Source organism: Carettochelys insculpta, chromosome 4 (genome assembly GCF_033958435.1).
Source record: "Carettochelys insculpta isolate YL-2023 chromosome 4, ASM3395843v1, whole genome shotgun sequence".
Taxonomy (NCBI): domain Eukaryota; kingdom Metazoa; phylum Chordata; order Testudines; family Carettochelyidae; genus Carettochelys; species Carettochelys insculpta.
This window is the reverse complement of record NC_134140.1, coordinates 100,270,508-100,297,765: the sequence shown is the minus strand read 5'-3', so window position 1 is coordinate 100,297,765 and position 27,258 is coordinate 100,270,508. Positions and strand designations below refer to the sequence as shown.

The following is a 27,258-nucleotide window of genomic DNA, read 5'->3' as shown; positions in this document are numbered from 1 at the left end:
TGATGAGCAGAATGGGGCCAATTTGGCCCCCTTCCCCCTCAAGCTGCAGCTAGAGCTGGGGCCACACTGCAGCGCCTACCTCAGGAGTGGGACATCTGGGGGACAGGCAGCATTAGCAGCCTCCTAGTAGCTCCTTTAGGAGCATGTATGTCACACTGACAGTGTGGTCCCAGCTGTCCTTTTTAAATGTGTCTGTCTTCTGAGCAGAGTGCCTCAGCTGGCTCTTACCAGACTGGTGCACTGGGGCATGCCACCTTACCTTCAACTTTACTCCCACATGACATGGAGAGGCCAACTCATTGAATGGGAGGGATATTTGGGTCCTATGCTTATACATTACAGACAGACCAATGACTGCACTCCAAGAAAGATGCATAGAGAAGAGGTGAGTAATGATGCACATGCAGCGATCTAGGAGGCTTGGTAAAATGGGAATATTCAAACAAAATGCAGCCCTGGGCCAGCAAGGGGCCTGACTTCCCACCTGTCTCCAGGCACGTGCCATGGGTGGAAAAGATGAAATGAGGAAAATTCCTGTACGAGCACACACAGATACACCCCTCTGAAAGAGAACTGGATGAAAATATTCACACCTGTTTTGGTCCTGCCATGAGGGCAGGGAACTGGACTCAATGACCTCTCGAGGTCCCTTCCAGTTCTAGTATTCTATGATTCTAATGGGGAACTGTAATCTGGAAATCAGAGACTGTGAAAAGCAGTTGGGGGAGTCATAGCAGACAAGCGATACGACATGAGTTCCCAGTGGGGTGCTATCACAAGACGGGCTAATGAATGTAATCCCTAAGGTGTACACGGAGGAGTAGTGAGTCAAGAAGGGTGCAGTATATTTCGTATATGACATTTGTGAGATGATTGTGGAATGCTGCATGCAGTTCTAACATACACATTTTTAAAAGGATGTTGAAAAATTGGAATAAGTGCAGAAGAGGGCTATAAAAATGAATTGAAGGCTGGGGAAAAGACCTGCTGGTGAGAGACTTAACGAGCTAATTGGATGACCTCTTTCAAAAAGAGACCGAGATGAATTAATTACAGTGAATAGCACCTTCGCTTGTGGAGTGGGGAAGGGGAGAAAACATTTCACTAAAGGTCTTTTTAATATAGCAGAAAAATGCACAAGAGGAATTAATGGCTAGAAGCTGAATTCAGGTAAACTCAAATTAGAAATTTAGGCATAACAATTTAACAGTGAGGGTGATTCACCACTGGAACTAACTACCAAGATAAGTGGTGGATTCTCCCATTTCTTGATGTCTCCCTATTAAGACTGGATGTCTTTCTGAAAGATATACTTCAGTCAAACACAAGTTATTTGGAGCAATACAAAGATAACTGTGTGAAATTTAATGGCCTGTGATGCACAGGAACTCAGGCTAGGTGATCTAATAGTGCCATTTGACCTTACACTCTATGAAATAGGATGACTTTTATTCTGTCAATGTCTGTGCAACAGACACTAGACTGAGAGTCTACGAAACATGTTATTTCACATAGGCCTTGGAACAGTTTGTGAAATCATTTAGATATAGTTCTAGAGGAGAACAGCAGTTATGATATAGCTTCTTGTTATATCACAAGACCAAAGTAGTTCTTCCGGATGCAGGTCCTGTTGGATCAGGTCCAGTTTGAATGTCTTTCATTTCCATAGTAACTCTAAATCTGCATGTTTAAACTTTCTCAGATAACTTTCCCTCTCATGCACAATTACATAAAAATAGGAAATTTCCTTTATTATTAGCCCTTTACAAAATAAATATATATAATCCACAACAGAAAAAGAATCTATTGCTCATATTGCTGTTCTTTCTGCCTGTCTGTGTGCAGGCAAATCTTCTATAAACCTGCGGAAACAGGGAAACAGTTCACAAGTTTGCAAAAGCTAGTAAAAACAGTCTTTACAATGAGGGGCTAAAAATGAAAATAGTGAATGAAGGCTTTGATAGTATAGAATGCTGTAAAATTTCTAATAGCTTAGAAGGGTTATTCAGGAAAAACGAGTCTTTAACCTTTGGTTTAAACTAAAGTGTCTGTCCCCCGCAAATTCTGAGTTTGAGACTTTGGAGAGATCAGTGTATAAACGTTACTTTTGGTTAGATCACATTTGAAAATGCTTCCTTTTCAGTTCTGTTCTAGCTCCTTAGCTCCCACTCCCTAAGGAAACACTCTCCCCCGTACCTTATATTCCAGCAAGAGATATGCATCACTGGCCACAGTCAACTAGCCTTTATCAGCCTTATCAACAGTTTTGGCATCCTTGGCTGGTGGGTTGGCATAAGAACCCTGCTACCCTCTAATACAGATGTAAGTGCCAATGGCCACACTCCTTCATTTATTGGTTGCTCAATTTAGGGCCAACATCATTTGTTTTATGATGCCTTTAGAAATGGGGAAACTGAACCACAGTTGCCAGGAGACTTCACGTAAATCACTGACTTCCTGAAATTGGAAGGATAAGTCTTACCCATTATTATGTGGGATTTATTTACATCATCCTAAGCATGTAGTTCAGGCTGTTAGTGGACGAGATGGACTATTGTTTTGATGCAATGTGTAAATTTCTGTGTTCCACAGAAGCAGCAGAATCAGGTCTAATGAAGACTTCCTGATTCTTAAGCCTGTCTGTGTATGCAGTCACATGTACTTATAAGTACCTGGAGTGTGTATGTATTACAGAAGAACTATAGTGTGCACTACTGTACATCAGTTGTTAAGATGCTAACTTGATCTTACATGTCTTCTCTCTGTGTACTCGGTCCACTGTCTCTAGAAAGAGAGAATGCATCCTTTATTATGTTACACACATCTATTTCTATCCTTCTGACTTACTGATCATGAATGCTAGATTTATGCTCTCTTTTTTCATGGTTTACATTTTACAAGCATTGAAATAATTAAGCAAGGATGTGGTATCTGTCAAGAGAAGACAGCTGAGAATTGCCTCTGTTTTTGTTTTTGATTCTCAACAGGCAGAAAATACTCTCAGCAACTGGAAATGATTGAAGTACAATTTATAAGAACAGGGCTACTGCCTGTAACACACTGTGTAGTCATTACTTTCAGAAATCACTGATTTCAAGGAACTCCATTGTCCCATCCAACCCTAAGATGTCTTATTAACAATGCTCTTTGTCTCCCATTGCAACGGATGATAAACAGGTGGATCTTTAGACACAGAACGAATTCTAGAGAGCCATTTGGGCACAGTGTGGTTTGTATTCCCACCCAGCTGCCTCCTGTTTCTCTCCTCTGGAAACCTCCTGAAAACTGAGTGCTTCTTATTATAATGTAAGTGAGATGACAAATATCTTTTTCTACGGCTTTAAACCCTTTTCCTACTCATGATTTATGTAGCATCTTTAAAAAATGCTAGTCTACCAAAAGATAAAGTTTTGCGAGATCAGTGATAGGTAGGAATTGGTATCTGTCAAGTGAAGAAAGTTGAGAGTCATGTTCACATGAAGTTTAATTCTTGTGTTTGTGTTAGGCAAGAAAACATTCTCCACTAAAATACAGGCAATCCTTGTAATGCTAACCATTCAATCTTTTATTTATATTTGATAGCCATACTGAAAATGACCCATACCAAGTGCTAAGCAAAATTAATCAAAATTAATTTAATGTTCAGATGGTTTAGGACCAGCTATCAGACACACATATATAGTAGATCATTGTCTGATGAGGTATGACGTCTGGATAATTGGAACATATTTTTCAAAGGGGGATTCTACTTGGACTCAGATATGGCATACATTGTCATTTGTGGATGCAGTTCTGTGTACATGTCTTTCTGAGCAAATGACTGTGCATGCAAAAACAAAAGTCTTAGGCCAGATTCAGGCTCCATTGAAATCAAAAGGAAGTATTTGGTTTGGGCCTATAGCTTTAAACATAGCAGGTGATATCCTTGTGTCATGAAATTCAGTGATAAACTCTTCCCTGACTCCCACAGAGCAAGATTTCACCTTTATTCTTAACATCTTAATTTAAAAAAAGAACAAAAAGGGAAATGAGTACTTTTGCGCATACTGTTGTTCAGATTGCTTGGAAGTGGCAGCATTTCTCTGTGTTTGTTTATATATTTGCTTGTGGAGTGCTTTTGAATTGAATGCATAAGAGAAATGTAAAACTCTTAGCATTCAATTGTATATGTTTTTCTAGTGCAAAACTCCAAACTCATTTGAAGTTTAGCTTTAGTAAGAGCTGTGTTAAAACTAACTAAGGGCGTGATGATATGGCACTTAATGAAGTACCTTCCTCACAGACCAATTTGGATGGCCTGGTGATTTCAAATGGAGTTTTGCACGGTCAAGATAGGCAGAATTGTGTTTTGGGAGTGTTCCATCATATTGTCCTTTGGTCGAGCTTGAAAGATCAGGTGGGTGTGCAAAATAGGGTGTAGTATTCCATGTCCTATACTGTACTCACTAACTACAAGAGATGGTTTTGTGTTTGAACTTACCCTATGCTATAGCATTTAAAAATGAAATTGAGTGATGTATAATATGAATTTTACATCAATTTTGGACTCTGCTTGTAATTAAGAGTACGTTTATTTTTTCCCTACAAAACTGATGGTTAATTTTCTTGCTATAATGACCTTCAGGAAAGACTGCAGCAATGTACTCATGAAATAATTATTTTTAGGACAGTGTCCTTCTGATTGAGGCCTCATGGAATCACTACTGTACAAACATAAACAAAAAGACAAGTTTAGCCCTCAAGCAATTACAATCTGAATGGTCTCAGAGAGGTAGCCGTGTCAGTCTGTATCTTCACAAAACAAAGGAAGTAGTTCTGTAGCACCTTGGAGACTAACAATATTATTTTTTAGGGTGATGAGCTTTTGTGGGACAGACCCACTTCTTCAGATCTGGAGAATAACTGGTAACTGAGAGAAAATAATGAAAAAAAATCCCTGATGAATCAGGTTGGGTTGGGGGAGAGAAAAAAAACCTTCGTAAGTGCGTGTTAAGTGAGATGCTTGCCATCTCTGCAACTATAAAAGGTGGGGAAATTGTCCTTGTAATGTGTAAGATAATTGAGGTTGTTGTTGAGTCCATGGTGATAGGTATCAAAAATGAATTCCAGTCCAGATGTCTCCCTTGGTAATGTGGTGTTAAAATTTCTTTGTTTTAAAATGCACACCATTAAATCATCTCTGTGATGAGAAATGATGTCTTTGTCAACAGTTTGTTAACAAAAAAAGGGTGTAGATGCTCCGGGCAGCCCTCTGTTGACAGACAGGGCTTACAGTTCACTGGGCAGCCCTGCTTGCTGAGCTTCTGGTTGGCTGTTCTGTTGAGAGAGTGGCTGCGCAATCTGGCAGCTCTCTGTTGACAGAGCAGATTGCTCTTTCGATCTGCTCTTATGTTTGGATGTGATATATCAACAGAAGTTTTGCCAGAATATCTCTTCCGATAGTAACTTCTGTCAACAGATCGCTGCAGTGTAGATGTAGCCCTAATATCTGATTTGTGTCCATTTGTTCTTTGGCAAATTGATTGTCCAGTTTGTCCAACATACATGGCGGAGAGGCACTTCTGGCACACGATGTTATATGTCACATTAGTGGAAGTGCAGGAATATGAGCCCCAATCATGTGTGTGATGTGGTTAGGTCCAGTGTTGGGGTCTTCAGTGTAAATATGTTGGACTTGGGGAGACAATTGGTGTGAAGGCAAACACACTGATACTGTTTTAGAAGCATCAACCTATGCTCCATGGTCACCTACAACTGGCCATGCACAACCCTCACCTACAGACCAGATTTTGACATTCTTATTCATAAAAAAGAGGTCCCATATTCAAGGAGCGGTTCTACTGATGTCTATAAAACTACTCAGTTAGGTACTATGTACAGTGAAGGAGATCAGAATCTGTCCTTTTTTACCAGGACCCAGGATAATATGTACGCATGTGTTTCTGGGGCCATGAACACTGAAACACCTGCAATAATGACCTCATAGAACCAGAAGGAAAGGCAAGAACAGGAAGCTCTCAATAGTTCCTGCTCTCTCTCTTTTTTTGGGGTGGGGTGCAGCAGTGGGAGTGGGCATCCTAGGCATCTCTAGTGCATACACTGGAACAGTTGATAGTCAGGAGTTGGCTGGATGGCCAACTTTAAAATTGAGTGCCTAATTATGACTTTAATGTCACAGGTTTGAACATTGTGTGTCAGTTAAAATGTATAAACAGTGAACAAATATACTTTTTGTTTAAGAACAGGGTTAAAGCTGGAAAAGTGGTGATTAGTACAATGGAGAAACTGTAATAAAGACCCCAACTGAACAATACAAACGCTATTATGCAAGTTTCAGAGGTGTGGCTGGGTTAGTTTGTAATTTCAAAAACAGCTAGTCCTGTGGCACCTTGGAGACTAACAAATTGATTAGGTCATGAGTTTTTGTGAGTAAACTCACAAATGTGCACGACCTAATCAATTTGTTAGTCTCCAGGGTGCTGCGGGAGTGTCTACTATTATCCAAGAAAACAGTAGGATACAAAAAGACAGAGGTCACTTTATCGTTGTTGCTTGTGCTGTGGGTTTTACCTGCAAACGCTTATGGCCCAATAAACTTGCTAACCTGGAAGTACCACAGGGCTGCTTGTTGCCTTTGCTGTTTCCCAAGTATAGATTTAAAAAAATGCAGCACAAAGAAGGCAGCAGGAAACTTATACTCCTCATTGGGCTGGCTTTATAAATGGAAACTGGCCTTAATTTTGCTCGAGTCCAATGCCCTATGTATTCAGCTTTGTTGTGACAGAGGTCTGAAGGGCTCTGCTGTGTCTGGCGAGAGAGCAGAGAAACACTGATTTGTCTCGTCCCCTACGGTGAACAATTAACAGGCTTCTAAGGCCATGGCAGCGTTGGACTAATGGGACTTTCAAAGGACCCGAGTGCTCGGCCATTCGAGTGGCCCCGCTGATGCTGGTTAATAATGGTTCCCCGGCTGGGGACTCATTAGGACCGCTGGCTGGCGGCGGGGGTTGAAAAGTTAAGGAGGCTGGAGGTGCTGCGGTGTCCAGCGCCTCATTTGCATTTCAATGCGACCTGCTTGTTGACTCAGCGCCCGGCGCTTCGGCAACCCGCAGCGGCATATGCCTTTGTTGGGTTTAGCTCCGGTCAAGTCCACGGGCTGCCGCAGGGGAGCCGGGCGCATTGAGAGCGGGCAGTCGGGCGGAACGCGCCCCGGAGCGGGAGGAAGGAAGGAAGGAAGAAGGGGGCTTCTCCGCTTGGCCATTGTCCGGGCAACGGGGCTTAAGCAGCCCGGTTGCGTCCGTCGCTCGTAAGGTGCATTGAACCCCTCCCCAATCCGCCCAGCGTGCAGCCGGCGGAGCCGGACGGGGACAGATGGTACAAGCGCCCTTTGTTGAGTTTATGGAAATAGTCTTCCCCCCTCCCCCCGCCTGCTCTTTTCACTGCTCCTCCCCGAGCTCAGCCGCTAACTCAGCGCCGGGCTCCTCCTGCAGGGCGGCCCCGCCTTGTATTGCTGCAGTGAGGCCGCTCTGCCCCGCCGCCCCGTACCGGGCCTGGGCTTTGCCTTTTGTCCTCCCGCAGCCCGGCCGCGGCACACGATGCCTGGGGGGCGGAGGGGGACCCCCCCCTTGAGTCTTCGCGGCTGTGCCCCGCACACTTCAGCTCCTGGGCTGGGGCTGCGGGGTTCCCCTGGCAGGAGGGGAGGGGAAGGCGGACTCGCTAGCAGGCCCAGGCTAGCTCCGCTCCGCGGGTTGGCCCCTCGCGTGCTCAGGGTTAGTTTGGGGGAAGTTCAAACATGCTGCCTGCCTGCCCTCCAATATCACAGCAAGGGGGAAAGCACCGCCCCGGGCTCCTGAAACCTGTTTAGTATTTCGCTTAACTCGACGTTCTGCCCTCTTTTGGATTTGAGCCGCACTGAGAAATTCCCCGTCCCCGAAGGATGCAGTGTCAGTTACCCCCAGACACCCCTCCTTCCTCACCCCTGAGAAACGAACAACCAACCAACCAAGCTCCTTCCAGAGAACCACTGGGGGGGGGCACATCCCTGCATTCAATCTGAAATGGGGTCAGTCAGCTGTCAGCTAGTGACCCATTTTCCCAGCTGTTGCTGAATGCCATGCCCCTGCCTGAATTCTAACGGCGTTGCTCAAAAGAAGTGTTAGCAAACGAAAAGAAAAATGAGGATCAAAATGAGTCTGTATTTAGCAAGCAGATGAATGTCTAGCCTCATCAGATGGTTTAAAAAAATAAACCAAAAACCACACCTTAACTCTCTGCAAAAGAGAGGTGTATTTCAATAGTGTTTCAAAAGCAAAACGTTTTGTCCAATTTATATAATGTAACCGTAGAAATTCAGTAGTGGAAGAGTGAGATTAGATTTCCTTCTTGATTTCTCTTCTATTGTTCCTGATTGTAAATTTCTCAGTATTTTGACATGGCTAGTTTTAAATGTCTAAAAGGTTTCAAAGTAGTTTTAGACATTTAGGTCTTGACAATCTTAAGCTAATTTCTGTATACCTATGATTGTTTTTGAAATCAGCTTTGCAGAACACTCTGAGAACCAGATCCTTTCTCTTTGACTCCCTTTACCATGGTTAGTTATTAGCAAATGCTATTTATATAATAAGGAATTATATAAATAAATACTGTGTGAAGTACATGGCCATGCTGCCCTTTTTATTTATGGCCTATTTTATCTCACACAGGAATATTTTTAATATTATGGTTTTCTTAACTGCTTCTGAACAGCCGTGATTAAAAAGGATCCCAAACAGCCTGTTACCAAAATGTTTTCCTTTCTCACTGTAAAATTGACTTTATCCCTTAAAATATACCGGTACACAGTTTGGGATTAAAGATTTTCAGTCCTTTACCCAGATATGTTTATTATCCTATATGTCCTCAACCATCACAGCTAGAAATGCATGCTTTGTTCAACAGGGAAATCTTCCTTTCTAATAATGTAACATAACATTTATCTTTGATTCCTATAGTTTGCAGAAAATTAGCCTTCTAAGTTGTGACCAAGGCAGTCTTTACAGGTGGAGAAGGAATGAAGTATCACCAATAAAATTGTATCGAATGCTCATTTTTTAATTCTAAAAAAAAATCTGTAAAATGTACCATAAAAAGTCATGCTATTGTGGTGTAAAAGTCTTAGTGGCATGCCTTCGTGTATGGCTTTGCCAATCATAAATAATGTGGCTAACTTAGAGCTAATAAAACCTTTATTGTACTTTACTGTGCATCAGGTATTAACATAGCCCGCCTATGAAAAGAATGAAGAAAAGGGTTGTGCGTGGGATGCTTGGTGGAAGTCAGCCATAACCATGCTGGGAATGAGAGGAAGAAGAAAGTTGGATGTGTTACTGCAAGTGGACTGAAGAAGAATGTAGTTGTCCTAGGGAGGGGAATCAAAAAGGGGACTAGCGGTGTAGTCACAGGAAGTGTGCTGTAGGCCTCACTGTGGCTTCCCAGATTCACACGTAGGGCTTGTGGTATTATCATTATTTGGTTCATTATGCTTTAAAACCTTTCAAAGCTAAAAGCTAGAACAAAAACAAGGAAGCTCAAAGTGAAGCTAGCAGTCCATCCTTGGCTGCTCTCATTGTCTCCAAGGATTTTCAGATCACTGAAGGATGTTAGCAATTATGTGGTGAAATAAACAGGCACAATGGGATGAGCAAAGGGAAGTGTTTTAGCCTTGAATTTAAATTTCTTTGCTTTTGTCAGCTCATGCCACAACTCCAGTGGTGCTTAAAATGCTGCTGTGTGCATTTTAGGTGACTACATTGCCCTATGGCAAATACAGGACACTGGCCTGCAGGGATGGGGGGGCTGCTGTTCCATGTTAGGGCTCCTTGGTGATGGGGGCTGCTGTCCATGGTGACGCACCCGGTATGGGGGGCTCTGCCGCCTCCAGATGGGGGACAGATGAGAATTAGAGCTCTGCAATCTGCAGCTGCCCTACAGAGGCTCTCCCCTGCAGCAGGAGCTGCTGCCCCGAGGTGCAGGGCACTAGGAAAGAGGCAGTCACCCCATGGATGACCTTCCTGGCAGTGGAGACTGCTGCCCTGAGGCACAACGTGTCAAGGAAATAGGCAGCTGCCCTGCAGCAGGGTTTCCCAGCAGCGGAGCTGTTTCCCCAAGATACCAGGTGCCAGGGAACAAGAGGCCCAAAAATATGGGACAATTTGCCCATTTTCTTAAAAAAGTTGGGATACCTGTGAGACAGCTTGAATAAGGGATTGCCCCTTATGTATGGATGGTCACCCTATGTATTGTTCAATCCTAGAAGACACAGGCACCAATTTCTGTCCCTAAATTTCACACGAGTGACTCAGGGACGCTACCCTATTTACTGCCGTTTCCCCAATGCCCTTGAGAGCCTATTTTGTGGGCACCACATGGATGGTGTCTTTTGACATTGGTCCCTGTTTTTTGGCAAAGTTGCCTTCGGCGTATTTGTAGACCCATAGACATAGTTACCTAGTCTGCCCTTAAGCAGACCTCACTATCAAATATCATGGAGTAATTCCTGAATTGAGCCTAATAATAAACATTCTTCCCTTGGTCAACATCCATTGTTCTCACTGATGTATGCAATGAGACTGAAATAGTGCAGAGCCTCAAGGACCAAATCGAGGATCCTTTCCCTGTCCTGAGTAGTTCAGCCCCAGAACAGCCTCACCATGGGGAAAGGAGCAGAAGTCCTCCACTCAAAGTTGTGGAATGGCTGTGGCACCAGTGGATGCAATCTCCAGGAGCTCATGGTGACAGCCACAGAAAATCCCATTATAAGCATTGTTTCTTAAATCTCAGAACACACTCTTGAGTTTGGAGTCTGACTTCTAGTCAGAACAGTTAGTTAATCAAAATGTTAACCGTGTATTGTATGAGCGCCTTCATAGTTGATGCCTATATTTTTAAACATCTGCAAAACAGCATTGGCTGTATAAATTTCCATTACTCCACTGGGATGTTATTGTCTCTTTGGAATGAGTGAAGAGGAGCCAGATAACATAAAGAGCAGACAAAATCAAAGCTTTCAACTCTTAGATCCTTGCAGATGGACTTTCTGATGAAATGGCTAAAAACTGTTGCCAGATCAGCAACAAGCAATTAGAAAGCACACATATTTATTTAACTCTTCTAAATTTGCATTAATCAGGTAACCTGTCTATAGACAGAACATAACTCTCAGGGCCCTCTTTATTTTCTCACCAACACAAGTGTAAATTGGGAGTAGTGCTACTGAAATGAATAGAACTGTGAGATCAGAATCAGGCTCATGCCCACTAGAAAAAGAGACCCTTTCACACTTAATGTGAAACAACTGAATCTACATATTCAAGCATGAAGTCATTTGAGCATACATCTCAGTAATTTAAGTGTAAAAATCTTAAGGATGCTCTGGTTGTTGTTAAAAATAATTAACTATCAGGAGTCTGATATAGAATGTGGGTGAGGTAATATCTTTTATGGGACCACATGAAAGAGACAAGCTTTCAAGTCACAAAGAGTTGCTTTTCAGGTCTGGAAAAGGTACTGAGAGTCACAACTAAATACAAGATCCAACAGGTTGGCATAAGTAGCTAGTACATATTCAAACGGCCCATTCAAAGTGAATACCTTTGCTAAACACTAAACATCATGGGCTTAATTAAGATACTGGATTCAGGCTTTATTCCAATAATCTTCCAAAAATTGTCCTATGAGTACAGAAATGTTAACAGGGCACTTCACTTGAATGGTCCCTTAGAACATGCACTAACTACTTAACACATCAAATCCTAGGACTGGATGGGTCCTCAAGAGTCCCCTGCACTCCTGGCAGGACTACTTATTATAGACCATGCCTGACACGTGTGTGTCCAACAGGCTCTTGAAATCTCCAGTGATGGAGATGCCACAACTTTCACAGGCAATTTATGCCAGTGCTTAACCACCCTGACAGGAAGTTTTGTGTCATCTCTAAAATACATCTGTCTTGCTGTAGTTTAAGCTCATTGCTTCTTGTCCTGTCCTCAGTGTTGAAGAAGAACATTTTTCCTCCTGCCTCCTTGTAACAACATTTTATGTATTTGAAAACTGTTATGTCCCCACCTCAGTCTTCTCTTTTCCAGACTAAACCAGCCCATTTTTTTTCTATTTTCCCTTTAGGTCATGTTTTCTAGCTTTTCCAATAATTTTTGTTGTTCTTTGGACGTTCTTCAATTCTCCAAAGCTTTCCTGTAATGTGACACCCAGGCCTGTACACAATACTCTAGATGAGGCCTAATCAGCATACAGTAGAGGGGAAGAACTATTTCTTGTGACTTGCTCATAGCAGTCCTGCTAATAGATCCCAGAATGATTTTTTTTTCAGCAGCGTTACACCACTGGCAGGTATTTAGCTTGTGCTCCGCTGTGCCTGCAGGGCTAACACCCATGCTAGAAGGCGGGGTCCTGCTCTGCACCCTCAGAAAGAGTGAGGCTGGGGCAGCCAGACACTGCCTGGACTACAGCCCCTGTCCTTCTCCACAGCCATCAGCTTTGCCCTGAGTGCACAGCGCAGTATTCCAACAGTGTAAAGAGCTCATGGCTCAGGGCCCTTTTGTATCACTGGGTCCCAGGACAATTGTCTCCTCTGTCCCCTGCTCAGTGGGCCTGTAGCCCCCAGATCCCATTCTGCTGTACTCCTGAGCAAGCAGTCGTATCTTCATTTTGTATGTGTGCATTGGTTTGTTCCTTCTTAAGTGGAGTACTTTGCATTTGTCTTTGCATTGAATTTCATCCTGTTAACCTCAGACACTTTTTCCAGTGTGTCCAGATTGTTTTTAATTTTCATCCTGGTCTCCAAAGCAGTTGCAACCCCTCCTATGTTGGTATCATCTGAAAACTTAATAGGTGTACTCTTTATGCCATTCTCAGTCACGGGTGCGAAGAATGCTACACAAGCCAATTTTCATTGGTGTGCAAAGCGGGAGCTCAGCCTTGCCACTCCTCCCCCCCTGCAGCTGGGAGCTTGGTCAAAGCCATGCCTGCTGACGACCAGTTAATGCTACCAACCACCATCTAAACGGTAAAGCTTTATTTTTAATTTGGTTATTTGTTTGTTTGTTTATTAGTGAAGCTGTTGTAAGTAGGACTCTTGGTGACTTCAAAAAGTATCACTGGCATTTGGACTGTACATAGAAGTCAAAAGGTCAGATTTTGGAACTCTGCCTTGGGAAGGTTGCTGACCCTGATCTAAATCATTGATGAAAATATTGAACAGCACTGGACCCAGAATTGATCCCCGAGGAACCCCACTTAATGTGCTCTTCCAGCTTGACTGTTAACCAGTGGTAATTACTCATTGGAAATGGTTTTCCAACCAGCTATGCATCTACCTTATAGCAGCTCTAGGTTGCATTTCCCTAGTTTACTATGAGAAGGTCATGCGAGACAGTATCAAAAGCCTCACAAAAATTGAGATATACCACATTTACCTCTTCCTCTCTCTGTCCACAAGGCTTGCTAGCTTCTCAAGGAAAGTTATTAGGCTAGTTTGATGTAATTTTTTGATGACAAACACTTTCTGACTGTTACTTATAATATCCGAGGTGACTGCAAATTGAATGCTTAATGATTTTCTCCATTATCTTTCCCTTTACTGGAATTAAGTTGCCTTGCCTGTTTTGACCTTATTTTCCCCATTTTTATAGATTGGCACTATATTTGTCCTTTTACAGTGTTCTGGAATCTCTCCTGTCATTCATAATGATAGTCATTAATGGCTCTAATATTTCTTCAGTCAACAATTTTAGTATTTTGGGTTGTATTTCATCTCGACAAAGACATTTGACTTGTCTCATTAATTTTTAATTGTTTTTTCCCCTATTTTAGCCTCTGATCCTACTTCATTTTTACTGGCATTCACTACATTAGATGTCCAATGACTACTAAGCTTTTTGATGAAAATCAAAACCAAAATCATTTAACTCTGCTGACATTTCCACATTTTCTGTTACCTCATGAGGGATTAAAAACAGTAATGGGCCTATTCTGTCCTTCGTCTTCCTTTGGCTTTTAATATATTTAATTATGCTTTCTTATTGTCTCTGGATAGTATGATCTCGTTTTCTCGCTTGACTTTTCTAATTTTATCCCTATATGGCTATGTCTACGCTAGCTCCCCTGCTTTTGAAAGGGGGATGCTAATGAGATGCTGCAGGATATACTAATGAGGCACTACAATGAATATGCAGTGCCTCATTAGCATCATGGTGGCTGTGGCACTTCGAAAGTGCTGCTTTCGATGGCGCGTGGCTCGTCTACATGGGGTCCTTTCAAAAAGGATCCCGTGTAGATGAGTCAGGCATGATCGAAAGTGGCACTTTCAAAGTGCCACAGCCACCATGATGCTAATGAGGCACTGCATATTCATTGCAGTCCCTCATTAGTATATCCCGAAGTGTCTCATTAGCATCCCCCTTTCGAAGGGGAGGGGCTAGTGTAGACGCAGCCTGTACTTTTTTGGATTATTATTCATTCTTTGTCATTTAACTTAGTTCTCACTTTTTCTAGAATTTTTTTTTTAAAGTTTCAAATCATTGAACGTCTCCTGGTTAAGCCAAGGTGGTCTCTTGCCATGTTTCCTATCTTTCCTATGCAGTGCAATAATTTCCTCTTGTGCCCTTAATGTCTCTTTGAAAAATTGCCAACTCTCTCCAACTCTTTTTCTCCTTAGATACTGTGGGATCTTACCAACCAACTTCTCAAGTGTGGTAAAGTCCATCTTCTTGTAATCCATTATCGTTTTTGTGGTGATTTGTCTTTTACCATTTCATAATCATTTAATGCTGTACTATCCATGACATCTTGTATTTAGCTGGACCTTTCTGTGCTTTGAAGAATTGTTCTGTGTAGCTCAACAGTTTTTCTCACTGACAGAAGTTGATCCAACAAAATATATTACCTCACCCACCATGCCTCTCTAATATTGTGGGACCAAATAGAGCTATAACAATTGATGTTAGAAAGCTGGAAAATTCAGAGTTATAGTTAAACTCACAAGTGTGGAAATTCACAGTCAAGGTCCAGAAGCTAAGTTCAGCCTGCCCTTACTGAGACCCTACCCTGCCAGTTTCTCTTCTTGACAAGTAGATCATACCACAGAACACCGCCCTTTTTTCAGATGTGATGTGTGGTGAATTTGATTGCTTCTATTTTTGAGTGTCCAAATGGAGACAAATGAGACTGGCTTTTGTGGGGGGAGGTGCTTAGCAATTTCTGAAAGTCAGGCAGCTTTGAGGTGGCTTAAGTTAGACACCCAAAAATGTAAACTCCCAAAGTCACAAGTCACTTTAGTACACCGGAGCCACTGGTATATAACTGATCTCTCACATACATGTTTTTGATATCATGGTGCTGTTACCCCACTCATTTAAGTGACTGTTTTCCAAACTGGGAACTGCACAGTTGGGTCTACAAGCACATGAGGTCTATGACTATCCTCTAGTTTAGAGTTATAGAACAGGTATGCGGCAGAATCCTGTAGATCTTTGGCAAGGCATGTGGAGTATACTTGTCTCCTCATTTCTCTTCTTTTGCTACAACATGATTAAAAAAACCAAACTTCAGCAGACTTCCTGGATGTTGGTAAACATCAACTTAAGTTAAACCGTTACTCTTTAGACATCCCTTTACAATTCTCTTCAGACTGTTGGCAAATATTTTTATCAGAAAATGGAAATTTCCACTCATCCCCCAACTTCTGAACTTGAGAAAGTCTGATACGTTTGTAGGGAAAATCATCATCTCCCATCAATGTTCATTTTGAGTTGCAGTGTGCTACCTGTACTCAATCCGAGCAGAATTTTCCTCCAAAAATATTTCCAATGAAATCAAAAGGAGCTGGGGCAAGTCAGCCAGTGTGACAACCATTCCTGCAGAAGACTTGGGCTCTGTCTTCTCACAGGTAGCAAGTCTCACGGGGTTAGCTGTGTTAGTCTCTGTCTGCAAAAACAAGGAGTCCTGTGGCACCTTAAAGACTACAAGATTTATTTGAGCATAAGTTTATACCCAAATAAATGTTAGTCTTTAGGGTGTCACAGGATTACTTGTCATTTTCCCACAAGCAGGAAGGTTGTTCAGATGGCTAACTATGGGAGCGGTCAGCAATCTCTTTCTCCAGAGCCATCTGTCACTGGTATTATTCCACCTTGAATTTACAAAAATATACACTTTTTGAATGGCGTGTTGCATTTTTGAGACTTGTGTGTGATCATGAAATGAAAATGCATGTTTCATTCAAAGCAGGTGGAACTAAGGTTAACTATGGCTGTTTCACCTTTGTTAGTTTAAAATGTCAAATTTTGTGTTAGCATCATGTTTCAAAATTGAACTTCCTTGTGTGTTTATAAAATAAACGGAAATTAGAAATACTATTTACTGTCTGTGGAAAGAAATGGTCAGGCCAGTTTTTGGTTCAACTTCGTTAGAATGAGTAAACAAAATCCCTCTATTTGGTTATAAACTGGTGTGCGGTTTCAACTGGAAAGGATTTTCTTTTAAAGTATGTCAGATTTAGACGTAAACATTATCTCAATGTTATACTGTACAGGTTGAACTGCTCTAGTCCTGCACCCTTGGGAGCTGATGGATGTCAAACCATGGGAGGTTGGTATTGTCCAAAAGCATTACCAAACATTTTCACTGCTTACTGGGCTCTTAGAAGACATATATGGGCAAATTAGAGATAAATAACAGCACAGAACACTGACAGCCAGAACTGGTGGTGGTCAGCAAATTTCATGGGATTTCAGGAAACTTTGCCACATTCATGATAAATGGACATCTGGTTAACTAAAATCATGCTGGACCATGGATGTTGCTGGACCAGAAAGTGCCAGACTAGAGAGGTTTGACCTGTATAACATTGCTAGTGTACAGCGGATATGTTTTCAGATACTTAATCAGTAACAATATTGTCTCAGGACATTTCCTAAGGATTAATGATTTGCTGCAAGGAGTTGATGGTCAAAATTATGCCTGGGAGCTAACAATAAAAGACAGACACAAGGCCCTGGGAAATGTCCTACTCTGTGACTGTACTTTTGACATCCTGGTTGAAATGAAAATTAAACCATAGGCATATGATTGATCTTGTTTTTATGGATGATGCTGTTTCAATTGAGTTGTAGAGGGCATGTCTAGAAAATCAATGATCTGTACATCAGCTAGTTGGACCGTAAATGAGATGTTGAAAGAGAATTGATCCAGTCTACCATGCTGTAATCAGCTATATGAAAGATAACTTACAAAATTATAAATTAAAACCATTGGGTTAGATTTTGGCATACCTTTGCTTGGGTTGCCAAGAAGGGGAAGAGATCTCAAGGAACTTTCTTCTCTTCGGCAGATGAGCAACCCGTAGCTATTGCAAGAGAGAGGACCTGGGAATTAGTTGAGTACCAATGGCAGCTCTGAACTTGCATAGGGCAGATGTTCTCAGATTGTAGTCTGCAGATTATTTTCTGGTGGTTTGTTCAGAGTTTATTGGTCATCACATGTGGTTGGCTACCCTTCTATGGTTCCAGCACATAAATTGTATTAAAGTATACATCAGATACGTCCTTAAGGTTAACTTTTCTATCTATGCTGTTGCCGTGGTTGTCCAACAGATGTTATTGAATGGTGAATAAGAAGGAGAAATGGTGTGCTTGATAATGAGTGAATGGAAAGAGAAGTGCCTAAGGCTATGTCTACACTAGGCAAGGTAAGTCGACTGCAGATACGCAATTCTAGCTACAACAGTTGCATAGTTAGAATTGACATATGTGTGCTCGGCTTACCCCTCACATCTCGTAAGGAGTACAGGGCTTGGCTGAGCTCAATTTCATGCAGCTCTATCAGATGCAAGAAATCGAAACCTGGAAGAATGACCATCAGTGGGTTGATCTTCCAAGCTAGTATAGACATAGCGTATGAGTCACTCAGGTTGTTAAAATGTTCACATTATAAAGAAGCATGGGGATAAGAGATGAGGCCATGTTCCCAACTTTGTTCCACACCAGCCAGTAGAGAAATGGTGATGGGATGACAGCTCATGTTGCGCTTTTTTAAAAAAGTCAATGCACCTCCTTCAGCACACTCCTTCCTGTGGTACCTGCAAGCATTCTTGGTGTCTCAGTGACTCAGTGCTGCATGGGAACTTTATCACGTGTAACTTAATTTATATTGGGTGCAAGGACATGGGGCTATGATTTAAGACCCTGGAGGATTTCAGTGTATCGTCTGTTTTCATTGAAATGTTGTCCACTGGCTTCTAAGGCATAATGTGACCTTTGTTGCCACCTGTCTCTTAGCTGATCGCACAACACCATTTCCATTATCTTGCCAGTAATTGTTGTTGCTTTGGACTTTGTGATAAAAAAGGGTCTATCCAAGCTTCCGCTTTCTGTGTCATGAGCAGCTGCTGGTTTTACAAAATACCTTACATTTATCAAGCAATTCAGGAAATGTTTTGCCTGTTTCAGTGTTTCCCCCGCCTTCCTTGAAGGAGACTTTCCCCCTCCGCTTGTTACTAGGTAACAGGATTCCATTTGCCAATTGCCACCATTTCCGTCTCACCATACTCCAACCCTTACTATTAACATTTAATTCAGAGAAATTGCTGTCATTATGTGAAGTAACTTCCTTCAGAGGTTACTCATTAACCTTAGGTATTTTACTGTGTGATTATAATTGCCAAATGCCATAGGCATGGAAAACCTTTGAACTCCTCCAGGTATTAGAGTATGAGAGGGGAAAAATATCCATTGTGACTTTTATATGCTTCACTGTATCCTTGTTCCACCTCCTCCAATGGTCCCCAATTAAACAACCAAATGACTGTGAATTGCTGGATGCGAACATGCTGCCTACTAACAAGCACCATATCTATCCTTGGCTATCTTTGCAGTGGAGATACTTCAGATTTATCACTCAGTGAAGTTACCGTACATTATATTTACACTGGTGTAAATGAGGACTGAATTTGGCACAGTGTCTTTGTATCCAATCTGCATAATTGGGAAGCTAATAACCCCGTTTGTGTATGGTTCAGAATAACTTATTATACATATCTATTTGCTGTTCACTGTTTTAAGCATCTATAATAAAGTGGCTCGTGTGTGCACACTCCTTATTAGGGCAGATTTGCAATCAACCCTAATCTGACTGGCAATGACTGGTATTCAGTTGAAGGCTTGGAAGGCTTCAGGCAGGAACACAGTTTCTTTTGTTTTTCTTATTAGTTTTTTTTAAAATCTCCATTTTCCATGTAAAGAGAATCAGCTGTAATTTGCTCTGTACCTCAGGGTTTGTCTCAGTGCAGCATGTGCTCTCTGGAAAAGTCTTACAAAACATATTTGTACTTTTCCCCCACCCCACTTCTCCTTTAGAAATGCATCAACATTCTTGGTAACTTGATTCCCCTGACAGGATAGAGCAGGCTGCTGTAGCTGTGGTGTAAGCTGGACTGCCACATGACTTTGGTAGGGAAATGTGTACCAAATTCAGGAAATTAAGGGAAAAGTGAGATATATGTATTGTACTTATACTGAATAAAGAAAAAGTGGATGCCATCCATAGGCACATTTAACATGCAGCCAGTCCTAAGTTTGATTATAGGAAGTGAAAAGCTAGTTATGGGCAGAGGAACTGTTATCTACTAAATCTTTAAGAGCACAAAGGCAAAATGAGTACTCTAAGGAGAAAGGAGGAAAACTGGGGAACTAATTTATTGTTGCCACTCTGCAGGTCTGAACTGGGGAGCAGAACACGACAGGGAAAGTACAAGTAAATCTTGGCTGTGTTGATCAACCCTTGATTAAAAACTGTTCTTTTATTCCATCTCATATTATTATCTTAGTTTTCTATGTCCTCTAAATCTTTGCATAATTTAGAAAATTTCATTTAAAAAAAAGAAACCTGTACGTGTAGCACAATGAGGTTCTGATCCTTGACTAGGTCCACAAGGCACTGCCACAATTCTGCTGTTACTAAATTAATTATTACCTGGGAAAGAAGTGTTTGTAACTACAGTGCTAACTCCTCTGATCTCTTCTAGGACAAAGTTCCATGGATTTCAGTAGCTTTTCCAGTTTTCTGAATGTCCCAAAGTGCGTCTCCTGTGATATCAAATGTACTGTGAGTTGACTAATGGTATAATATGATGCCATATGATTGTGCATTCTGAGGTAACTTAAATGAGCCAGGAAGTCCAAACAGGATTCCAGGGAAGAAGGTGGGTACTGAGGTTTATTTATTTATGTATTTTGTTTAGTTAAAACTTAGTGCTTTGATTTGTTCTTGATTGGCCCATCCCTTTTGCCCCATCTCCTTCCAAGTTTGGTATTAGCACTGAAGTGTGGGATTAACTCAAGTTTCATTTTAGATTTTAGACCTGCAATAAACAAACCAAACGTAATTAAATGTAAATTTTCCAAAATAGGTGAACAGCCAGCATTTTACTGAACTTTTGTAGCACACCCAACATGATAGAACACTGCTAATGAAAATTACTTATACAAAATGAGATGGGTATTGGTAGAATGTGATGTGATGGGTGAAATGAAAAGTGCGTCAGATGACACATTTTAAAATCTGGTATGTCATTGCCCCCTGCGGCATGCCTTTCACTTCAGACATGCATGCTACTTAAGGTGGAGACTGCCTTTTTTGTTTTGTTAGGATGGCCATCTATCCTGTAGTAGGTAGGATGGTCCCGTTCAACTTAGTTTTTAAAAGAGACAAATTGTCCTGTATTTAGGCCCTTGGGGACTGGCAGTGGAGGCAGGAGCGCCGGCAGCTGCTGCTTTCCAGGGGCTCTGGGAGCAGAGCACCTGCAGCTGCCACTGCTTTCCCAGGGCTCCGGGCGGGGACCACCCATGGCTGCCACTTCCCCCCCGGGGCTGGAGGTGAGGGGTGCCAGCTCCCCAGAGCTTGATGCAGCTGGAAGGAGCCACCCCTCTTCCCTGTATCTCCCTATCCCATATTTGGAACAGGGAGATATGGTCGCCTATCAGGTAATGCACTTAGGAATGTGGAGCCAGAAGTCCATAGGTAGGCCTCCTAGGTGCCATGAGGGCATAAATAACAAATCTTATAATAAAATGCCATGAAGCTGACAGCATTTTTGACAAATCTAACCTTTTGGTACCTGTAATGACATGACACATACATTATATAATATTTGGCCTTATTGTGATACACAACACTTAGCCTAGGCTGACTTACCATGGAATAATACTTTGTACTATGCACTGGGGATCCTGGGCTTTTTTGCAAAAGTATAAGTGGGGGACAGGAGTGCTTTTTCCATTTGCAGAACATGCAAAGGCAGATGAAGTTTTAGATGGATAGTTGGAGGAAGAGAAGTGTTAGGAGCTTTGTTCACAGAAAGGTGTGAACAAAATAAATAATATAATGAACAGTGTATGTAGAGCACTGACCGTATCATCTGGATAACATCTTATGGGGGAAAACCAGATAGCAGCCTTTGCAACAAATACACTGCAGACCAAAAGGTCCAGAGTGCGATATAAGTTCTGTTACCTTTATAGCACACCACAATAGTCTGAAATTGTCATGTGCATATTTTATGTAATAGGGTTCAGGTTTGTGCTTGAGTAAGACTTTTTAGAAAAAAAAGTTGGTAAAAGTCAATGTTTGGGTATTTCTTGCCTTCTGCACATCTCTGCCATGCACCTATCTTTTTTGCTTTCCCTTCCTCATCACCCCCAAAATGTAGAAATCTGCCTGGAAGAAAATCCTGTAAGCAACAAATAGTTAAATGGAGGAACACATGAATACTACTTGGCCCTTCAGAAAATCTGAGTGATGGCAGAGGAAAAAAAACAGCTGTGCAATGTAGTTTATTGGACTTCTGACCACAGCACTGGTTTTTGTATTTGACTAATTTTGTCTAAATGAAAATCCAGATCTATTATTTCCAAGAATGTATGTGGTAAGCTGCATGCTTTTAATGTATATGTAATATTTCCTTTCCCTTCCCCCATCATTCCCCACCCTCCAGCATGGAAGCTGTGGATCTGTGGGGATTTACCACTTCCTCCTAGAATCACCTGTGCGATAGCTTAAATAAAAGTTTATTTCTTCAGCTGTCTAACTTTTGGGGGTTTATCTGACTTGGGTTGACCCCTTAGTTTTAAAATGAGCCTGTTTATTTGCTTGTGCAAATTGGGGTTTTCTTAGACAGAAATATATCAGACCTGTAAAGAAGCCAATGTTTTGATCATTTCCCCTTTGGAAAGGAGAGAGCTGTGGTATCTTTCTGCACTCGCTGGGCACCCTATTGGTTCCGAATAAAATTAAGTTACTGCTCCTGCATACTTAGTGTTTTTTTTTAATACCATTCTGTAAAGTCTGGTGCATAGAAAAATATTGTTTCTTATGTCTGCGGTAGAAATATTGACAGGGTTTACAAGCTAATTACTCTTCTATTGACAGGAAATCAAGAGACTTTGCTTAGCAACCAAGCTAATCATTTCAGTTCTTCTTTAAATATGCCTCGTATATTGCACCTACCACTCTGCTGACTAGGAGTTCTAACAACTTATTAGAATCCTTGGAAGAAAACAAGCAGTAAACAGTTTGTGAAAATGGTGCCAAGTTTTTTTCTCGATGGGACCTGAGCCTGTAACGTAGTCCAATAAAGCAGGGCACGATGTGCCAAAAAACCCTTTTTAATAAACAACACAGGCAGTAGGAAATAAAGCTGGTCGGGGCTTGTTTGTCTGGCTTAAGGCCTCATTTCATCCTGTTGCAACCAGCTATAGAACATCTATAGGGACACCCCCCATACAGGAGGCCCCCATAGAGGAAGGGAACTTCTACATTTTTGTTTAACTGGGATCCTTGCCAGTGGCTAAGTTCAAAGTGCAGTTTCCAGTAATTTGCTGTTACTACTCTGTGCGTTTGATAGGCCAGGACAGAAGCATGCAAGCCAAAGTAATATTTCCTGATTTCTGTCATTTTTCAAGACATGAATGAAGGTTGCTGTGGGACTGAGATTTAGAAAAGTTTTCTTGGCTTCAAAGTCTTCAGTGCTTTTCCCTTGCCCAGCTCCCATTTCTTACCCTCAAATCACATCCCATGTCATTGTCAGTACTGCACTTGCATGAAATTCATGCTGATTGTTTCCCTATGCAAACATTGTGAGCCTGTCCTTATGCAACCAACAAAAATCCTATTGATTTACTGAGTGTGAGGATTATTTAGATTTATAAATTGTGTAGTGATAACACTTTCCCCTCTTCCTCCTCAGAATTACTATTAACCTTTGTACATAATTTGTGGGGAAGGTGCCACTCTCCCTTCAGCCCACTAGATCTGGATGTTTAGCTTTTAAAGAGATTATGGAAAGATTAAAGAAAAAGACTAATCTAGTAGCCACTGTTCTGTCATATACAATATTCTAGGCATATGTATAGTGTTAAAACTGTGGTAAAAGCATCCACTAAAGTTAAAGTTACATAAGCATTTATATTCTAATCCCTGTATATTCAGACACTTAGGCTATGTCTACACAGCAGCTTTATTCCTGAATAAGCTATTCTGGAAGAATAGACATACCCTTACGGTTCTACAATGTTTACCTTTCAGGCTGATGTTGTTCAGGCTTGGTCTTTGCCTTATGGTGAATTTTTAGTTTTTAAAGGTGGAACACAAATATTTCTGATATATTTGAGCTGAAAAGCAGGGGAAGTACATTTTCACTAATTTTACCAAGACGTTTAATTTTTTTTTTTCCAAACAGGTCCAAAGTCAAGATGGGTTTGGGTAGAAAGGTTTGGAATTTGGCTTGGGTGACCATATCTTCCTATCCCAAATACAGGACAGGGAGTGATGGGTGGGGGTGGAGGGGCAGGAAGGGACGGCTCCTCCCAGCTCCACCAAGCCCCAGGGAGCCGGGAATGAGGCAATGACTGCCGGCCCACCCTGAGCCCCAGGGAAGCAGCAGCTCCAGTGCTCCCCAGGAGCCCTGGGGAAGTGGCAGCCACCAGCGCTCCCTGGGAGCCCTGGGAAAGTAGCAGCTGCTGGGCCTCCACCAGGGAAGTGGCAGGGATGTGGCAGCCGCCCATGCTCCCCCAAGGTTCGGGGAAGTGACTCCCGCCAGCAGCTGCGCTTGCTCAGCTGCTGGCAGAAAAGATCAGCGGGGGAAGGCCCAAATATGGGACAATTAGTCCCTTTTAAAAAAATAAGTAGGGACGCATTTTTGGCATCCCAAATATGGGACTGCCCTGCCTAATATGGGATGGATGGTCATCCTAAATTTGGCATGGAGACAGCTCTGAAAACAGAAAAACGTCTTTCATGGCATCACAAAGATTAGGGTTGGAAGAGACCTTATGAGTTTATTTCGTCCAACCTCAACTAAATCATTTAAAGCCTTAAAAACCTCTAAGAATGGGGATTCCATCATCTTCCTAGATAAACCATTCCAGAGCTTCAGCACTGTCTTAAGTGATGTAGTTTTCCTGAAACAGCCAACTTAGACCTCGCCCTCTGCAGCTTGAGACCATTGCTTCTTGTTCTGTCATCTGTCACCACTGAGAACAGCCCGGCTCCATCTTCTTTGGAATCCTCCTTCAGGTAGTTAAAGGCTGCTATTAAATACCCCCATAGTCTTCTTTTCTGCAGACTAAATAAGCCTAGTTCACTCAACCTCTCCTCATAAGTCATGTGCCCCAGTCCCCTAATCATTTTCATTGCACTCTGCTGGACTCTCTCCAGTTTGTCATTTTTGTAGTGGGAGCTCCAGAACTAGATGCTACACTCCAGATGTGATTTCCACAAGTGCCAAATAAAGGGGAATAATCACTTCTCTAAGTCCGCAGGCTGTGCTCCTACTAATTCAGCCCAATATGATATTAGTTTTCTTGCCAACAAGGGTGCACTGTTGACTCATATCCAGCTTCTCATGCACTGTAATCCTCAGGTCCTTCTCTGTAGAGCTGATGCTTAGCCCATCAGTTCCAAGCCTGTATCAGTTCATGGGTTTCTCCCATCTTAAGTGCAAGACTGTTACTGTTGGACCTCATCAGATTTGGCCTGCTAAACCCCCATTTGTGAGTTCAGTCCTTAAGGGGGCCATTTAGGGATCTGGGTCAAATAGATTCTATTTAAAAATAAAATCTGTCAGGAATGGTGATAGGTCTTGCTGTGAGTACAGGGGACTAGAACTGATGACCTCTGAAGGTCCCTGCCAGTTCTATGAGATATGTATATCTCCATAAATTAATTAAGATAGGTATAAGTTTCTTTTGGCTCATTCCTCCAATTTGTTTAGGTCACATTGCACCCTGTCCCTAGATTCGTATACATCTATCTCTGCCTCCAAGCTTAACTGTCATCTGTGAACTTGCTGAGGGTGCAGTCCATCCTGCCATCCAGATCATATGGAACAAAGCACGACCCCAGGATCTACCCACCTGCGGCACTCCACTTGATATTGGCTGCCAACTAGACACTGAGCCATTGATAACTACCTGTTGAGCCTGATGATCTAGTCAACTTTCTAGCCACTTTATAATCCCTTCATACAATTCATACTACTTCACATTGCTGTCTAGAATACATAGGGAGACTGTATCAAAGCTTTGCTAAAGCGAAGGTATGTCACATCCACCACTTTCCCAATACCCACAGAACCAGTTGTCTCATCACATAAGTGCTTTGGTAAAAATAAATTTTGATTTGACAGATATTGCACAGTTCAAATGATTGATATTGTACTATTATTTGATAATATGAAAAAAATTGTAACGTGGGGTTGAGTTAAGGTTGTGAGTGCAAATAGAATGCCTTCATTTATATTTTAAGTGCTTAATTGTGCAGACATAACATGCACATGCAAAGAATGTGTGTGTGATATGTTCACACATGCACAATGTGCACATAAGTAGAAATATATAAATGCCAGAGTATTGGAAAGAGCTGTAAATATTAGTACAAGAGCAAAATTTCTAGAATATTGGTAAACTTACTGTAGTTTTTTGAGAAAGAACAGGCAGGATGAAAAGGCATGATGTTTACATTATAGATCACAAATATACATACTTGTTCTAAGGTCCAGAAGTAGGTTAGAAGCAGAATAGTTGTAAGTCTCTGGGTGAAGATACAAGGGGTTGAAAATAAGGGTGATGTCATGGTAGGGTCTATTACAGATCACCAAGTCAGCAAGAGGGGGTGAATGAAGCATTTCTAAAGCAAATAACAAGAAATATCCAAAATACAAAACTTGCAAGTAATGAGGGAATTTAATTCTCCAGACATCTGATCAGAAAGCAATACAGCAAAAGAGAAAATGTTCATTAAGTTCCTAGGATGTATTGAGGACAACGTTTTATTCAGAAAGAGGAGGAAATAGCCAAGGGGGTGTCTATTGTAGATTTGATTCTAACAGAGAGGAATTGGTAGTGAATCTGAAGGTGGAAGACAATTTGGGTGAAAGTAATCATGAAATGGTGATTTTATTATTCTAAGGAAAAGAAGCATTGAGAGCAAAAGAATAAGGACAATGGACTTCAAAAAGGACAATGGATTTCAAAAAAGCATTCTCAGGGAACTGCTAAATAAAGTCCCCTAGAAAGAAAATCTAAGGGCCAAAGTTGTTCAGGAGAGCTGGCATTGAGACAGTATCAAGTAGCAACTGCAAACTATCCTGATGTAAAGGAAAGACAGGAAAAGGCCAGCTTGCCTGCATCAGGAGATCACAACTAGAGCATCAAAGAGTAATCCTACAGAAAAAGTGGAAACATGGATTAATTGCTAAGGAAGTGTACAAAAGAATAGCATAAGCATGTAGAAACAAAATAAGAAAGGCTAAGGCACACTTAGCAAGTGACACAGTTATCAATAAAAGTGAAATGATGTCAATAAAAGAGGTTCTTAAATACATCAGGAGTAGGAGAAAGATGAAGGAAAGTATTCCCTGCTTAGTGGGGAAGGAAAGCTAATAATTGAAGACATTTAAGGTGAGGATGAAAAAGAGGTAAAAGAAAGTTTAGATAAGCCAAATATATTCAGGTTGACAGGGTGTGATGAAATTCATCCTAGGATATATGAGGAGGTAGCTGAAGCAATTAGCTTTGAGAACTTCTGGAGGATGGATGAGGTCCTACAGGCTTAGAGAATGGGAAACATAGTACCTGTCCTTAAAAAAAAGAGGAACAAAAAGAACCAAGGGATTTAGAGACCACACTGCTGAGTCCTCATCAGGAGTAATGG

The 27,258-nt window shown here is 41.6% G+C and overlaps 1 protein-coding gene across 3 annotated transcripts in view; it reads left to right on the top strand.

The window, feature by feature from the left end:
* Nucleotides 1-22,350, top strand: part of SPRY1 (sprouty RTK signaling antagonist 1) — a 67,241-nt gene extending 44,891 nt beyond the window's left edge. For 2 of the 3 annotated variants that reach the window (XR_012645421.1, XR_012645422.1), the window contains 2 exons: nt 20,075-20,251; nt 21,758-22,350. The gene's annotated coding sequence lies outside the window, so the exon portion shown is untranslated. Of the gene's footprint in view, nt 1-4,286; nt 4,397-20,074; nt 20,252-21,757 lie in introns of those variants that run through there. The other variant, XR_012645423.1, reaches the window with a different exon arrangement.
* The last annotated feature ends 4,908 nt before the right edge of the window (nt 22,351-27,258 follow it).